This window comes from Podarcis bocagei (assembly GCF_964188305.1).
Source record: "Podarcis bocagei genome assembly, chromosome: 11".
Classification (NCBI taxonomy): domain Eukaryota; kingdom Metazoa; phylum Chordata; class Lepidosauria; order Squamata; family Lacertidae; genus Podarcis; species Podarcis bocagei.
In genome coordinates, this window is record NC_138136.1 from 49,655,593 (window position 1) to 49,673,425 (window position 17,833).

Consider the following 17,833-nt stretch of genomic DNA (forward strand, 5'->3'; position numbering starts at 1 on the left):
GAATTCTGGTGCTGGAGGAGACTCTTGAGAGTCCCATGGACTGCAAGAAGATCAAACCTCTCCATTCTGAAGGAAATCAGCCCTGAGTGCTCACTGGAAGGACAGATCGTGAAGCTGAGGCTCCAATACTTTGACCACCTCATGAGAAGAGAAGACTCCCTGGAAAAGACCCTGATGTTGGGAAAGATGGGGGGCACAAGGAGAAGGGGACGGCAGAGGACAAGATGGTTGGACAGGGTTCTCGAAGCTACCAGCATGAGTTTGACCAAACTGCGGGAGGCAGTGGAAGACAGAAGTGCCTGGCGTGCTCTGGTCCATGGGGTCAGGAAGAGTCGGACACGGCTAAACGACTAAACAACAACAACAACATTGTTCATAATTTTAAGGCGGACTTGAGTTGGCGGCTGGGAGTGAGACATCAACAAGGGAGTAGAATAGCTACCACCACGTCAAGCCAAGCAGGGCTGAACAGGAATGTGGTGGGGGAGAAAATGGGGCTCTTCCTTTGTCAGGGATGTTGTGAGCCCCTCCCTTGAATTTTCAGGTAACTTAAAAAATGAGCCATGCCAGGTATTTGAGGGAGGCTTGCCAAATAGCAAGGGGGGGGGGAGGGAGGGCTAATGCTTGCATTCTTTGTTTAATAATGGAGTTTGTATTAAGAAATTTATATCCCACCCTTTGCCAAAAGGGAAGAGCATGCTTTACAACATAAACCACGGTAAGAACCTTAAAACACAGAAAAATTATTGGCAGATTGGGGCAATGTGACTTTAACAAAACAGCATGCCAGGAACACCTGTGATAAGAATTGCCTGGGGGGGGTGTCAGTCTTGAACGACCACAAGAGGTCAGAAACATGACTTTGTGTCTCAGTACTCAACAGCCACCCACCTGCGGAATTAATGTTCACCTAGAGAAAACGTGAGAGCTTTAATGCAGAAATTCTTTACAGTTGCTGGTGGTTTTAGACAAGCGTTCTTTGGCTGCAGTCCTCAAACCACTTCCTTTGGGGGTCATCCTTCTCTGAAAGCCAGTGGGGCTACTTTTGAGCAAATGGTGTGATGGTTTGCAGCCTTCGTTTGCTCTTCATGTAAGAGTGGGGAAACCTTTCCCCCCCCCCCCTCCTGTCCGAGTTTATCCATCGCAAACTTTTGATGTTCAGGTTGTTTTGCCCCCAGTGACCAGATGGCTGTCCCTCAAAAAAATGCAGGATAATTTCCCTCTCCCTGTTTGATAGCACCACCACCGACTGCTCTTTTTTTTGGGGGGGGGGCAACTTAGTGTTCCCATTAATTCAAGACAGGAAGCCCTCTGGAGAAGTGATATAAACAGCTTAGCTGCCTGGGTCATGCTTCCTAATCGCTTTGCAGCTGGACGCTTGAACGTGTGGGGAAAGGGGGGGCTGCGCTTCTCCCCGGGGAAGGACCTCGCTGATTGAAGTTAGCCTGAACGGAGGGGGAGGAACCCTGTGCGAAAGAAGGTGGAAAGGAAATGCTTGAGCTGTACAGTCAGATCAGACTCTCTGAGCCAGCGGGGTTGAGGGAGGGACGTATTTTACTACAATTGAATTCCAGGGTCTCTTTCAACCCGTTTCCTGACTTCTCGCCCCATAGGTTAATTCCATGGCAGGGGGAAGGGAGCAGAGAGTTGATCATGCCTGAAATAACCGGTTAGTGGCAGGGTAAGATTGGATTTTGTTTTTATTTTCGCAGCGGAGAAGATCTCTGGGCTTCGCTGTGCAGCTGAAACCCCTTCTCTCTTTCTGTTTCGCTTTGGATGCTGTCACCCCCGTTCGTCCCACCAACTGGCAACCTGAGAAAATAATGTTAGATTCACCTGCCTGGCTAACCTGAAGGCTCTCGTTGTTTGGCTGGCTACCCCTCATGTTTCTGTGGGTTTTGAGTTTTGGTGAGGTTTTCTGTGCATATTTTTTGGGGAGGTCTGATTTGGGCAGCTTTGACAGCTGAGCACATTGCAACTGACAGAGCAGCATCAGGAATGCACGGAAGACTATTCGTGCTCCCGTAGCCAGAGGCAGCGAAGAGGAGGGCAGTAAGCTCTCCCAGCCTTCTGGAAACTCATGTAACGGAACTGCTCCAAAGGGTTTGCTGCTGCTTTCTGTTTTTTTAGGGTAAACAAGCCCTGTCTTTTTTTTTGGAGGGGGAGTGCTTCTTGGGCAGAGGCGGACACAGCAGTAGCAGCCGCAGCAGCAGCTGGATCGCCCTCCCTCCTCGGGTGTTCAAGTGGCCTCTCGTCTTGGGTGCCAGCAAGCGATTAAACTAATTAACAGACTCATGGGATTGCTAAACCACCCGCTCGTGGATTAACCCAGAGAGAGAGACGCCAGCTGCTCCTTACAGGAATTCCAGGGAAGACGAGGCTATCACAGAAGAGGAGGAGGAGGAGGAAAACCCATGAAGGGGATTTAGAAGGAAAAGAGGTATGTGCAACATACCGTAAGAATTGCAAATAAACAGGCGTGTGTTTGGGTCTGCTCCAGAAAAGGGCTTGGTTGGATGTATCCAGAGGCTGAAAAGTTATGTAGCAAAAAAGCCAGTTCAAACGCCAGCTGTGCTTTCCTCTGTTTTCTTTTTAAAGGTGCTGATGAAACATAATTTTTGCTTTATGGCTTGAAGTATATCATGTGAAAGCTCCCATTTGCAGCTGGTTATTTTTAAATCAGGCTCTTCAGAAGGTTGCTCGGGTTAACTTTCCTTGTCACATAATGCCGCAGGTATACTTACCTGCTGCTGCTGCTTATCCTTTGCGGTTTTCCCTCCTGTTGCGACTTCTGTTTGCAATCAGAATTAATCTGTCTTGATTAAATCTGGAAGGTATATTAGAACTCCGACTGCATTCAGCAGCGGCAAGGTGAAAAGTCAGCAGAGACAGTGCAACAAGCCGATAACAGCCCCGGCTTAACAGCGTATGGGTGGGGGAGAGTGTGGGGAGGAAACCCAGCTAATCTGGGACTAACACCAATTTATCGGTGCTTTGATTTCCAGTGTGGTTTTGCTTTAGGAGCTTTCAGCTCCAATGCAAAACTGGATGGGGTTCTGGGCAAAACATTGTTTACGATTTCGCCTGAGATTAGGTTCTGGCCCGAGGCAAACAGGGTTCTGTTCAAAACCACTAAACACTTCATTGGGACGAAAATGTTTCAGAATCGAAATCAGCAAAATGTTAAGGCATCCTGTGTGCCAGCATGAAAAGTTTTTTTTTAAAAAAAATCTAGTCCCAAAATAATTCTCTATAGCAAGGAGAAATAGGAAAGTTTTTTTTAATATAGGAAAAGGATGCTTTGTGCTGAATTGTAAGCAGATTGCTATAATCAAATGTGTATTGCAAGTTGCACTCTGTGTGCGAGATGTCATATGTACACAAACACACACACAATAGATGGGGTAAAAGTTCTTGTAGGGAGGTCTTTTTTAACCAGACTTTTGATTTGTGTGGAGTTTGCAGGTTATACATTTTAAGGGATCACCTTGTATTTACGGAGAATAGATGCGGTTAAAATAAACTTTTTTTTAATGCACATGCAAAATATCTGCTTAGTACTGCATTTTGGCAGGGTCTTGGGACTGTGAGAGGGGGCGGGTGGGCGGGAAAGATTGCAAATGATACTAATAACTAAAATATGGCTTTGAAATAAAAGGCAGCTGGGACTGTTGAATATTAGATTGCTCAACCGCGTCTTTCCCATGGCAGCAGCTTTTGGCAAATGACTTTCCACACTCAGAGCCTTTATTTTTGGAATGGTCTTGGCAAAGACAAATGCCCAAATTATATCGGTGTGCGTGCCGTTCTTGTGAATGAATGAATAAGTAAACACATTGCAAGAAGACCAATTAGCATCTATCTCTGTTGTGCACCGGTCAATAGTATCTCATCAAATATGTATTAATAAAGGATTCCCCTTTTGAAAGGACATTAAAAGACAGAGAATGATGGCCTTAGACCTAGTCGGTGGTATTATTCTACTCTCTCTGTTGGCACTTTCTATCCAACCCCCTGCCCCATTCCTCTTTATCTCTCAAGTGCACACCCTTGTTGCACATGGCAGAACTCCATCTTTGACTCCCTGCTCAGCAAAGAGCAAGTCTGCATGTCTTTTTGGGTCTTTAGGGTCTCCTCGCAAAATTCACATGAATACATAAAGTGCCTTAAAGGTAAAGGGACCCCTGACCTTTAGGTCCAGTCACGGACGACTCTGCAGTTGCGGCACTCATCTCGCTTTATTGACCAAGGGAGCCAACGTACAGCTTCCGGGTCATGTGGCCAGCATGACTAAGCTGCTTCTGGCGAACCAGAGCAGCACATGGAAACGGTGTTTACCTTCCTGCCGGAGTGGTACCTATTTATCTACTTGAACTTTGACGTGCTTTTGAACTGCTTGGTTGGCAGGAGCAGGGACTGAACAACGGGAGCTCACACAGTCGTGGGGATTTGAACCGCCGACTTTCCGACTGGCAAGCCCTAGGCTCTGTGGTTTAACCCACAGTGCCACCCGCCTTATGCAGAGTTAAATAACTTTCCCAATTATTCCCAGTAATATTTTATTGTTTATTTCCCACCTTCCTACCACCATGGAACTCAAGGTAGCAGACATTGGGTTCCCCAGGTGATTTCGCCCAGATTTCCTGCTTGGCTTTGGCCGGGTGGCTTGAATTGCATTCCTTTAGCAGCTCTCCAAGGTGTGGCCAGCAGAGGTCTACCTGAGATGGCAAGGACTGAGCCTGGGACCTTGTGCATGAGAAACATGAGCTATGCCCCTTCTTGTGTGCTTAATTAATGCCATCCATGTGTGAGGTTGCCAACCCATATTCATCAGCATTCAGTTGCATTTGTAACATGTCTTCTTGGTTGAACATGATGTGGGGCAGGAATGGTGAACCCGTGTCCCACCAGATGTTGTTAGGGCTGCGACTCCCATCAGCCTAGGATGATGGGAGCTGAAGTCCAGCAACATATGGAGAGTCACGTATTCCTCACCCACAATGTAGGGAATTGTAGAAGTGTTCTTAGCCTATTGTCAAAGAGCAAGGTGTCAGTAAATCACACCATTCAAAGTTGGAGTGTTAACTCTTGATCAGCAAAAACAAGCAATAGATCTCAACATCATAGCTTGAAATAAGACTTAGTTGTGTGTCCCTCTCTCTCTGTGTGTGTTTTTCTTAAAGTGCTGAGGTCTGGTATATTGAGCAGGTGCTGTGAGCCAGGGAATAATTTTCAGTAATCCTGCTTCTGCCATGGGCTCCCTGTATGGCTTTAATTGTGGTTTCAATTAGTTTTGAAATGCTCCATTATGCCCAGCAAGACAAACTGTGTTAAAACGCCACTGTGCTTTCCCACAGATTGGCTGTGTGCTTGCCGTCTTATTTTGCAGGTTCGAAATATAAATTCGCCAAGTTTTTGCACCTTGTGAATGTGCAGAACAAAAACTGCAAGATAACTTTTAACATTTCTTGGTCTGTTCTGATTTCCAGGACTGGTTTACATGCAGCAGAGAAGAGAGCCTCTTGCTCTTGGGGGTGGGGCAAATCTCAGCAGTGGAGAATCTGCTTTGCGTGAAGAAGGTTGCAGGTTCAATCGCTGGCATTTCTAGGTAGGGCTGGATGAGACCCCTGCCTGATACTCTGAAGAGCCTCTGCCAGTCAGTGAAGAGACAGTTTTGTGCTAGAAGGACTTGGCATAAGTCATCTTTTGCTTCTATGCCAGCATTGAACACTGCTTTCCCCGCTGAGCTATAGCCTTACCCATTCATGAATGTACACCAGTTCATTTCATTGGTTATGGAACACTTAGATTACAGGCAGCTGACTTCAAGCATTGTTTTACAAGTTCTCTGCATGGTGTGTTTGATCTGTGATATCTCACTCTCACATGCAGACATTGTGATAGATCAGTATATTGTGATGGTTAGCTGGTGACATACCATGAAGCTGAAAACCAGATATCGCCCATCCCTACTGTTCGCCTCTACATAGTTCCATCCTTATTTTACACATTACAATATATTGGTATACAACAATGTTTAGCTGGTGACATATTGCCGTTTTGGAAACCAGATATCACCCAGCCCTAGTTGCAGGTCATATTCCAGTCTGGCAGAAGCAAGGAAGGGTGCAAAGCAAAGTTGGTGACAGGTGTGGACTGGGAGGGTGTGTGGCTGGGGAGAGTCTCAAACCCAGACAGAGTGGCCTAGAGGGCCATAATTGAGCACACTAAGATTCTCCATTCCTGGCCTAAAGGATTTGGATGTCCTAGTATCCTTTGCCGGGAGAGACAACTTCTTAAGACAACCAGGCAGAGGGCATTCTCGGTAGTGGCACCCACCCTGTGGAATGCTCTCCCATCAGATGTCAAGGAGATGAGTAACTATATAACCTTGAGAAGACATCTTAAGGCAGACCTGAACAGAAAAGCTTTTTAAGGTTTAAGGTTTTATTATGTTTTTATATATGTATGTTGGAAGCTGCACAGAGTGGCTGGGGCAACCCAGTCAGATGGGTGGGGTCAGGATACAAAACAACAACAACAACAACAACAACAACAACAACATATGGAAATAGTAGGTGGGGAAGAAAAAAGTTCCCCATCCCCAAAATAGGCAGTAATGAGCTGGATGGACCAAGAGTTTGACTTGGTCTAAGGACACTTCTCATGTTCCCATGACTCAGGCTTGCAGATAGCCACTCGCCTATGGCAAGTAGTGACTTTTAAAGACTTTTTAAGGGGAAGCATTTGTAGATTGAAAGTTCTGCTTCTTTCCCTTTTGGCCATTGATGTGCCCCAAAATCAGCTCAGTGGACCCCAAGTAGCACAAATTAATGCAACAGAGATCTGATGACAAGAGCTGTTGGTTTTCTGCACCTTTTTACTCCCGTCTCGCAGTGACAAACCGAAGAACGCAGTGCAGGCAGTGAACCCCGCCTTGCGTGTCTGTTGGTAGTAAATTGAGTTAAATTGGCTGGTCCGGGCACATCGTTGCTCTCCTTCCTCCCTTGGAGCTGTGTTGAGCTTGGCAGTAAGTGGAGTGGAAGTTAAGCACTAATCATCCATCTTTAATGATGGGCAATTTGTGCTAGATGAAATTTGTGCTTTGCTTAGGCCTCTGTCTGGCTGATAAGGGAGGGGGGCAAATTAAAGACCCTCTATCACCCAGTGCCAGGGTGACAGTTATTGTGCAAAAATGTGGAAGGAGTGCTGCCTTCTCAGTATATGAATGAAACTGAGAATCTCAGGAATTACTGTCAGGCCAACTCCCAATGAGTTGCTTTTCTTACGCATGCCATGGATCCGGCAGGAGAAAGCCGCACACTCTCCCAAGATCCTTCTGTGCTCTTTTAGACATTCTTCTGTGCTCTTTTAGTACAAATATTTATTTAGAAAGTTACAACTTCCTGGTTTCAGTGCCATCGGCCAGTGACCCTGAGATAAGTGTGATTAAGTGAGCTGAAACGGTTTTCGCCATTGGTTCAGAGGTGGGCTAAATTCCTTTGGAATCTTGCCCTTTAAACTGCGGCATCATCAGAGCTGCTTCAGAGTTCCTTCTGATATGGTCACCAGGAACCAAACATCTCAGAAATGATACCGTGGAAAAGGACACTCAAATTGATAAAAGTCAAATGGATTGTCAGGGCAGGGGGTTGGAGCCCTTTCCCTATCAGGAAAGGGATTTTTAGTTTATAAAAAAGATGTCTGGATAAATAAGACAGAAAGAGTCATTCACTGCCAACTTGATATATCAAGGCTACACAAAAGGAGGTTTGGAGTTCCTAATATTATTTGGTATTATTATATACAGGTGAAACTCGGAAAATTAGAATATCGTGGAAAAGTTCATTTATTTCAGTAATTCAACTTAAAAGGTGAAACTAATATATGAGATAGACTCATGTCATGCAAAGCGAGATATGTCAAGCCTTTATTTGTTATAATTGTGATGATCATGGCGTACAGCTGATGAAAACCCCAAATTAACAATCTCAGAAAGTTAGAATATTAAATGAAATCAGCAAAACAAGGATTGCAAATAGGGCAATATTGGACCTCTGAGAAGTCGAAGCATGCATATGCACTCAGTACTTGGTTTGGGCCCCTTTGCATCAATTACTGCCTCAATGCGGCGTGGCATGGATGCTATCAGTCTGTGGCACTGCTGAGGTGTTATGGAAGACCAGGATGCTTCAATAGCAGCCTTCAGCTCTTCTGCATTGCTCAGTCTCATGTCTCTCATCTTTCTCTTGGCAATGCCCCATAGATTCTCTATGGGGTTCAGGTCAGGCGAGTTTGCTGATCAATCAAGCACAGTAATCCCATGGGCATTGAACCAGGTTTTGGTACTTTTGGCAGTGTGGGCAGGTGCCAAAGTCCTGCTGGAAAATGAAGTCAGCATCCCCATAAAGCTCGTCTGCGGAAGGAAGCATGAAGTGCTCCAAAATCTCCTGGTAGACGGCTGCGTTGACCCTGGACTTAATGAAGCACAGTGGACCAACACCAGCTGATGACATGGCTCCCCAAATCAACACAGACTGTGGAAACTTCACACTGGACTTCAAGCATCTGGCATTGTGTGCCTCCCCATTCTTCCTCCAGATTCTGGGTCCTTGGTTTCCAAATGAGATGCAAAAGCTGCTCTCATCAGAAAAGAGATTTGGAGAGCCATGTCATCATGAGTGGTGCATGCTGTAGTTATCTCCTGCTTGGATTACTGCAATGCGCTCTACATGGGGCTACCTTTGAAGGTGACTCAGAAACTGCAATTAATCCAGAATGCGGCAGCTAGACTGGTGACTGGGAGTGGCCGCCGGGACCACATAACACCGGTCCTGAGAGATCTGCATTGGCTTCCAGTACGTTTCCAAGCACAATTCAAAGTGTTGGTGCTGACCTTTAAAGCCCTAAATGGCCTCGGTCCAGTATACCTGAAGGAGCGTCTCCACCCCATCGTTCAGCCTGGACACTAAGATCCAGCGCCGAGGGCCTTCTAGCGGTTCCCTCATTGCGAGAAGTGAGGTTACAGGGAACCAGACAGAGGGCCTTCCCGGTAGTGGCATCCGCGCTGTGGAACGCCCTCCCATCAGATGTCAAGGAAATAAGCAGCTATCCTATTTTTAAAAGACATCTGAAGGCAGCCCTGTTTAGGAAAGTTTTTAATATTTAATGCTGTTTTGTTTTTAACACTTGATTGGGAGCTGCCCAGAGTGGCTGGGGAAATATTATTATTATTATTATTATTATTATTATTATTATTTTGTAGGAAGTAAATAAATCCTGTTTGTGTGGGTCTGTAGTAAGTACTCACAGCCGCATACGAAGATCCTGCTTTTTCAATTGGATGAATTTTGGCTGGGAAACATTCCTGAGCTAACTCCCAGTGGTCTGTAGCCAGCAACTTCAAAGTGCCTTGGAAAATGTCCTATGAAAATCAGTAAAAGGAAAAGGGAGTGGGGGGAATTTGTTAAAGGTAATAAAAAGACTGCCCTGCCTCTTTTTCTAAACTCAATTTCCTACAAATAAGATAGAGAAGCCCCCAAGAGCACCTTAAAACCCAGCTGATTCAATCCTTCAGAATGGTTAGTTATTCCAAAAAGCTGTTGGGGTAGGAAGCTGTGAAACTCTTTACCCTGCTCTGAAGTCAGAAGTCTGGGGCAGCCAATGCGTTATCTCAAGCTATTCTCGGTGGGGTGACTTCAAAAGAAGCCCCCATATGCATTCTTACTGGGTGTTGCGGTTGTTTTCCAGAAGCAGCTGTTAGATGCTCCAAATGTTGCTTCACAGCTGCAAATTCAATTTTCTCTAGTAAGATCACGCAAGCTTTAAAGAAGTCCAGCTGCTTTTAAAGGGCAGCTATGGACTGCAGTTGAGTAAGATCTGGGCAAGGAGAAATTCAGTGGCAATTTTACACTGCCTCCTTCCAGAATAGGTACAGCAGATCACTATTCCTAGATTCCAGCACTTAAGACTTCTGCAGACGACCCGTTCGTTGAGCATCTATCCTGATTCACTTGCACAAAGACCAGACTATATCCAGTCTTTATTTTGTGTTTATTCTGAAATGTTTGTGGGGAGGTTAAACAACAATGAGCAGTTGTCCTGATTTGCTTGCTTGTTCATCTTCCTGTTTTACCCCACACTTTCCAATGCATTTCCCTGTCACTTTCCTAACTGCAAAAAGTCTGTTTATTAATGGATTGTTGCAACAGAACAGCAGAGCACTTTAATCCACTTTAATTGGACCAATCTAATTTCTAGGTATGCCCTGGCTCCCTCCTTAAGGCGGAGGATTATGTGACCAGGTGTATGATCCCCTTGCCTCTGCTCTTGGAAAAGTAGACATCAAAGGAGCTGGTTTCTGGCTCAGGCTTCTGCATCACCTGCTAGCTTTCTGTCTGTGCAGAGCTTTGTTTTTTGCCATCCCAGCATGCAGTTCTGTCTTTCCCAATGCAGGGCAATCTACAACAATTTTATAACGTGCCATGTGCTTTTTTGCTTATTGAAAAACGATAAACGTTTATAGCAGGAAGTGGTGGCTATGTGTACGCCATACATCTAAAACACCTCTACCCAAGAATTCTGGGAAGCGCAGTTTACCCCTCACATCTCAGTTTAAAAGAAAATTAAAAATTAGGAGCAGCAGGGGGCATCAACAGGCTCCTAAAAGGGTGTAATTCATTTAGAACGGCAAGTGATTAGGCAGCATGTAAATGCCTTAAATAAAATATATACATAAAATAAAGAGGGTGTTGTGGTGCTCATGTTAGGGAAACAGGAGTAGGCAGTACTGAGTTGGGTGGGGTGATCTACCTAGCCAGGTTCCAGCTGAATATGTGTGCGTTATGATGGTTTCATTATGCTACCTTCAACTCCCGTAGAAAACTCTATAGTCTGTCTTGAGCCTTAAGGTAAAGGTAAAGGGACCCCTGACCATTAGGTCCAGTCGTGACTGACTCTGGGGTTGCGGCGCTCATCTCGCTTTATTGGCCGAGGGAGCTGGGGTACAGTTTCCGGGTCATGTGGCCAGCATGACTAAGCCGCTTCTGGCGAACCAGAGCAGCGCACGGAAATGCCGTTTACCTTCCCACCAGAGCGGTACCTATTTATCTACTTGCACTTTGACATGCTTTCGAACTGCTAGGTTGGCAGGAGCAGGGACCGAGCTACGGGAGTTCACCCCGTTGCGGGGATTCGAACCGCCGACCTTCTGATCGGCAAGTCCTAGGCTCTGTGGTTTAACCCACAGCGCCATATTTTAAAGCTTGAGAGAGACCATAGTTTGTACGTGCATCAAAAGAGGTATGAGAGAGTCACTGTTGATCCTGATACAGACCTCGTTTCTTTGATGTCCCATTTAAACTTTGGTTAAAGAGGTTTGGCAATGGTTTGGGGTTTTTTAAGAGTCTTGAGTTTGCGCCATCATGCAATGAGGATGCTTCTCTTGTGCCTCTGCCGCCGTAACAACTGTCATCTGCCTCCAGCCTAAGTGGCTGTGATAAATGGCTGCTACAGTCACAATATTTGTGAATGGGTGATGGCTGCATTCAGGAATCGCACAAAGAGAGGACTTTTTGTTTTGCTACAGGGAGCGTCTGCCAAATTCCTCGTTTTCAGAGAGATCGACATCTGATGTGCAGAGACTCAGTATTATGCTTGGCTGGAGGAGGTTTTACAGCTCTGTAATGAGATACCGATGTATATAAGAGTAACAGATCTCTGAGAGGAGAAGTGTGCAGCCAAGTCACGTTCTATGGAGATTTTTGTGCAGCGAATAAGTAGAAGCTCAAGGAGCCAAGAGAGTAAGGGGCAAGATTCAGCAGGCAAGAGGAAGAAATTGGGCCTTTTGGCTTCGAGTGTGGATGCGCATAGTTTTGATCTGTTGCATGTCTGTGGGTGCATGTGCTCACACAATCGCATGACAAGATTTCCAGGCAAAAAGTTCCATGGGGATTTGCTAGCATACTCTGGTCCGCTTTACGCATTTATTTTCCTTCCATGCAAGCAGTCCCAAGCAGTGACTGGGCACATACAGGGATACAGTGGTACCTTGGTTCTCAAATGGCTTAGTTGTCAAACAAATTGGCTCCGAACGCCGCAAACCTGGATGTAAGTGTTTCAGTTTGTGAACGTCCGACGTGGCTTCCACTTGAGTGCAGGAAGCCTTGGTTTTCGAACGTTGAACGGACTCCCAGAACGGATTAAGTTCGAGAACCAAGGTACCACTGTATGGAGTTAACTAAGTGAAAGATTTGTGCAGCTGTGCAATTGCAGGATATGTACAGGGCAGGGGTGCAAAACCTCTCACCCATGGGCCAAATTGGACCCAGCACAAACCACACCCACCTGCCCCATGCGTGACATCTTATGTGACAACAGGTAAGGGACAGGTAGAGATATGGTTGTCTTTGCAAGCTCTGCACGGGTGCTTTCAAATCTTGATCTTCGTCTGACACTGTTGTGATGTTGGGTGATTGGCAGCAGGATACTTCCGCCCAGCTGTCAAACCTGAACTGCAGGGGATGAGGGAAATAAGAATCTGACCCTCTGTTGAGATCAGGCTCCCTACCCCAATGCAGATACCTAATCACAGTCATTTGCACATGCTGTGGGTAAAGAACCCCTGGGTGGTTAAGTCCAGTCAAAGGCGACCATGGGGTGCGGCGCTCATCAAGCTTTCAGGCCGAGGAAGCCAGTGTTTGTTCACAGACAGCTTTTTGGGTCATGTGGCCAGCAGGACTAAACTGCTACTGGTGCACTAGGACACTGTGACAGATGCCAGAGCGCACGGAAATGCTGTTTACCTTCCCGCCACAGTGGTACCTATTCATCTTCTCAAACTGGCGTGCTTTCGAACTGCTAGCTTGGCAGGATCTGGGACAGAGCAACTGGAGCTCACAGCGTCACAGGGATTCAAACCGCGACCTTCTGATCGGCAAGCCCAGAAGGCTCAGTGGTTTAGACCACAGCGCCACGCGCGTCCCCTCAGATGAATGAGATAGGGATACCCAGAGTGGCATGTGTTCCATGTCGGTTTGCCACAGAAGTATGAAAACTTGGTTGCGGGGCGTTTGACTAGATGACCTGTTGGGTCCCTTCTAATTCTACAGTTCTGTGATTCTAATTGGACTTCAACACAGAGATATTATTTCAAATTTCTAACCATTACGACTTTGGGAAGGAGCTACAAAGCTTGTGGGCAATGTCAGGTACAACCTCAGATCCAAGAGGGACTGAGCAAAGTGTTGTCACCAGGCAATGGAGTTTAACCACTCTACATATTTATTACCGGTTCTTTCTCTTGTCTCTCATTTCTTCCCAGTCCACATTTCCCTCTTTCTATTCGATTAAAAAAAAAATACACATGTTTCAGAAACTTGAGTCTTGGAAGCAAGTGATGATTAGCCCAAATAATCCAATGGGCATATATTTACAAATGTGCCCCCCCCACCTTAATGTAGAATTTAATATTTATTTTTGTGCAAAACTGGGAGATAAATAGGTAGATCAAACCACAGTTGGCTGGTTTTCAGGGTAGCATGAGCAAAAGAGAGGTCTCGGCCCCAGGGAGACTTACAATCTGAACTTCGATACTAAGGCAGGAAATATTGGTTAATGTCTGAAGTCTCTTAAATAGCTGTATGTGTGAAACATTGTGATGTCAGGTTCTGTTTTATAAAGCCCATTGACATGCAGAATATGCTTAGTTTATCCCAACTGAATGCATTAACCATAGTATTGCAATATTCATAAGTATATGCTTTCCTGCGGAAAGTTGGAGGGAGGCAGTTTTTCCTCATTTAACAGAGCCTGCAACATAGTGGCTTCATTAAAAGGCTTGCTGCTGTGTTAACACTTGCATTGCTGGTCTGCGTGAGTAAGGTAAATGGATTACTGAACAAAGTTTCTCCCCCTCCCCAGTGATGTCATCTAAACTTTGCTTGCAAACCTGCTTCTTCTGCTTCCTTGTGGCTTATTTCTCCTTAATAACCTGCCCAAATTCAAACTCGCTCCTGTCATAGCCCCACACTGGCAAATCTAGATGACTTTTCAGTGCAGTTACGATGCAGTGCAACGCAGGGTCTGGGCTCTTAACCCCTTGCCCTGTTTTCATTGGAACATGGGGGACAACACACACAAAAGCTGGACAGTTTTAATCCTGAAACATCAATAGTCCTGTGTTTGGGACCTTTCATGCTGTCAGGAGGCCCTCAAGACAGGCTGGGTGGTAGGTATCCCATCGGATGTCAAAGAGTTAAACAACTACATTATATAATTTTTCATAGACATCTGAAGGCAGCCCTGTTTTGGGAAGCTTTTAATGGTTTTTGTTGTTACTGTTTCCCCTGTATTTTTGTTGGAAGCTGCCCAGAGTGGCTGGGGCAACCGAGTCAGATGGGTGAGGTACAAAAACCAAATAATTATTATATTATTATTTTGTTTCCTCAGATGCATGGTTCACACATTCAGTCTGCTGTAATCAAGCATAGGAAAGCAGAGAAGACACATACAGTGGTACCTCAGGTTACATATGCTTCAGGTTACATACACTTCAGGTTACAGACTCCACTAACCCAGAAATAGTGCTTCAGGTTAAGAACTTTGCTTCAGGATGAGAACAGAAATCGTGCTCCGGCGGTGCGGCAGCAGCAGGAGGCCCCATTAGCTAAAGTGGTGCTTCAGGTTAAGAACAGTTTCAGGTTAAGTACGGACCTTCAGAACGAATTAAGTACTTAACCTGAGGTAGCACTGTACATGCGCGAGACCTTTAACTAATTAAACAATCTTTGGCCTTTTAAACCGCAACTTAACCTGGGGCAGCAATAAACCCTCTAGCACATTTGCAAAGCTAAGCAGGGTCCAGTATGGATTCAAATTCTTTCGGGGGCTGTGTGTTGAGATTCCTGCATTGCAGGAGATTGGACTATGTGACCCTTGGGATCCATTCAGCTTTACAATCCTATGGTTCTGTCTGGGGAGGGGGAGATAGTGTTTGATTGGTTATTCTGTTATGCATTTTTGTGCTATTGTAAACCACCCTTTGATCTTTGGATGAAAAGCGGTATAGAAATTTGATAAACAACTATGGTAATAATAATTGCAGAGTTAGAAATGTAGTGGTAGTGAGGCTTTCTTGCTACGGTGCTGTGAATAAGGAAATTGGTGTCCCTAGCAATGCGGTGCCCGTCATATTTGCCGTCATAATCAAGTGCCAAACGTTCTTCTATTGGAGTGTCATCCAAATTGCCAATCTGGTGGCAGGAGATGCCTGCAGGGTGTCAGCCGCAAATAACACAATAGCATTAAACCTCACTATCAGCCGCTCAGGTGTGACAGCTGCTTTTTCTGCGCGGCAAGAGTCTGGGATTTGGCCAAAGCAAGTACTTGCCATGTTGAATGAGTACCCTGCGATGCTCCAGAAATCTGTAATGAGAGTATCAACATTCTGTCACAGTTTATGAAAATGTATATGCGAATCAATGGTTCTGAATCATTCCCCAGCATGCTGGAGGGAACATTTTTTTTTAATCCCCTCCTTTTTTTAATTGGTTGAGATGAAAGGCTGTGCTAATTGATGTTGCTATATTGAGGCTGCAATAATGGACTTGTGTAATGCTGCTGCAATCTTTTTCACTTTGCGTTAGATATGAGAGAGCTTTTTAAAAACATCGTTCTCCCAACACCCATCTTAAGATAGAAGCTCCCTTGAAGATGGCAAAGCTGGAATCTGACCAATGTCAGATCCCTAACGTTGTCCATTTCGGTTGTGGAATACAATTCACCTGCTGTGAAAATTTCAGCTATATACTCACAGAATTTACCCTTTAAACCTTGTCAAATTAAGGATGGGCAAACCTGTCAATGTCTGTTGCTCTCAGGTTCTCATTTTTCCAGCCGTGAGTGCAGTCTGTCCTATTTCCAACATTAATTTTCATTTTCTTTATTAAAAAAGCATAAAAACAAAATATTGCATGAATGTTGATGTGCATTTTGCATAATTAACACATTTCTGAACGCTTCTTTTGCCCAAGAGCAATAGGCCCACTTTACAGAGTGTTTTAGAACAGTGCAGGAAGGAGGTGTGCTTGTCATGTTAGCCACCTCCCCATCTGTTAGCCCAGGCATCCCCAACCTTCGGCCCTCCTGATGTTTTGGACTACAATTCCCATCACCCCTGACCACTGCTCCTGTTAGCTAGGGGTGATGGGAGTTGTAGTCCCAAAACAGCTGGAGGGCCGCCGGTTGGGGATGCCTGTGTTAGGCTGTTGCAGAATGTTAGTCTGTTGCAGCAAAAGCAACTAAAGAGTCTTATGGCGCTTAAAAGACTAACAGATTTATTCTGGCAAACGCTTTTATAGACTGGAGTCCACTTCATCAGATGTATGAAGTCTTTAGAGGCAAGTTAGTAGCTTGAAAATTGCCAGGCAAGAGAACTCTGAGGTATTAAACTGTCTGTTGCGGATAACGCTGAGAGGTTCACGTACAAGTGGAAATCTGTGGGAAAATTCAGACTGGCCACAACCATTGGCTCAGTGAAATATATTCTCTTGTTTTTTTGTGCCCAAACAGAGCTGGGTCTGCCAGGCGTAGATCTAATTAGTGCCAGTTGGGTTGTGGGAATTCCTGGTGGGTGAGACTATGAGTAAGGTTCTCTGCTGCCCTTTATTTCCTGAACGCTGGGCTCCGCTGGTTTGGTGGTCTTCCCAAAACAATTGCTCACTGTTTCCTCCAAAACAAGCCACAAAGTTCACCATAGGAATCTTGGCACAAGCAGAAGAGCTTAATTCTTTTCGTAGGTGGGGCGAAAATTTCATTCTAGTCGGAAGTCAATGATGGGCCTTGTTGTGAGCCACCCGAGAATGTAGCAATGAGTGTGGAATTCGCAATTGCTAGGCAGGAACACTTGCCTTTGCTTTTAGCCTTAGGAGAGCTCCTGCGCTTCTCAATTTCATGCTGCTGCAATGTATTTGCATCTGATGCGCGCACACTCACTTTCCATTACAAAAAGGGGCGCATGCTTAATTAGCGCTCTCTGAATGTGTAAATACACCTTGGCCTCTGATTCCTGGAAATGCTGTAAGCAACAGACTGAAAAATTTTAAATGGTTATCTCTGAACAGAGGATGTTAAAAGAAGAAGAAGAAGGAAACACTTCAAAGACACTTCCTAAGTCTGTAAAAGCTGCAATTTCACAAGTAAACATTCGCCTTGAGGTTTGGGGAGCTTGATAGACGGGTTCATAATAGTGGATATCAGGCTGAAGCCTGATTTGAATGGAACAGTTTGTGGAGTATAGTATTGGCAGGCAGGTGAGAGTGTTCATCAGGAGGTTCAACTCTTGTCTCCTAGGGCTTGACTTGGGATAAAGGTCTTTTTCTTAATGACACTTAATGTGTTCAATAGTTTACCAGTACAGTGGTACCTTGGGTTAAGTACCATATTTTTTGCTCTATAAGACTCACTTTTTCCCTCCTAAAAAGTAAGGGGAAATGTGTGTGCGTCTTATGGAGTGAATGCAAGCTGTGCAGCTACCACAGAAGCCGGAACAGCAAGAGGGATTGCTGCTTTCACTGCGCAGTGATCCCTCTTGCTGTTCTGGCTTCTGAGATTCAGAATATTTTTTTTCTTGTTTTCCTTCTCCAAAAACTAGGTGCGTCTTGTGGTCTGGTGCGTCTTATAGAGCGAAAAATACGGGACTTAATTTGTTCTGGAGGTCTGTTCTTAACCTGAAACTGTTCTTAACCTGAGGTACCACTTTAGCTAATGGGGCCTCCCGCTGCCGCTGCGCCGCCACCGTGCAATTTCTGTTCTCATCCTGAAGCAAAGTTCTTAA

The 17,833-nt window shown here is 45.2% G+C and overlaps 1 protein-coding gene across 5 annotated transcripts in view; it reads left to right on the forward strand.

The window, feature by feature from the left end:
- Positions 1-17,833, forward strand: part of PDZD2 (PDZ domain containing 2) — a 245,239-nt gene that overhangs the window by 95,847 nt on the left and 131,559 nt on the right. Inside the window, exon 1 of one of the 5 annotated variants that reach the window (XM_081212585.1) lies at positions 2,035-2,440. The exons of the other annotated variants lie outside the window; for them this stretch is intronic. The gene's annotated coding sequence lies outside the window, so the exon portion shown is untranslated. Of the gene's footprint in view, positions 1-2,034; positions 2,441-17,833 lie in introns of those variants that run through there. 5 annotated transcript variants of the gene reach the window in all.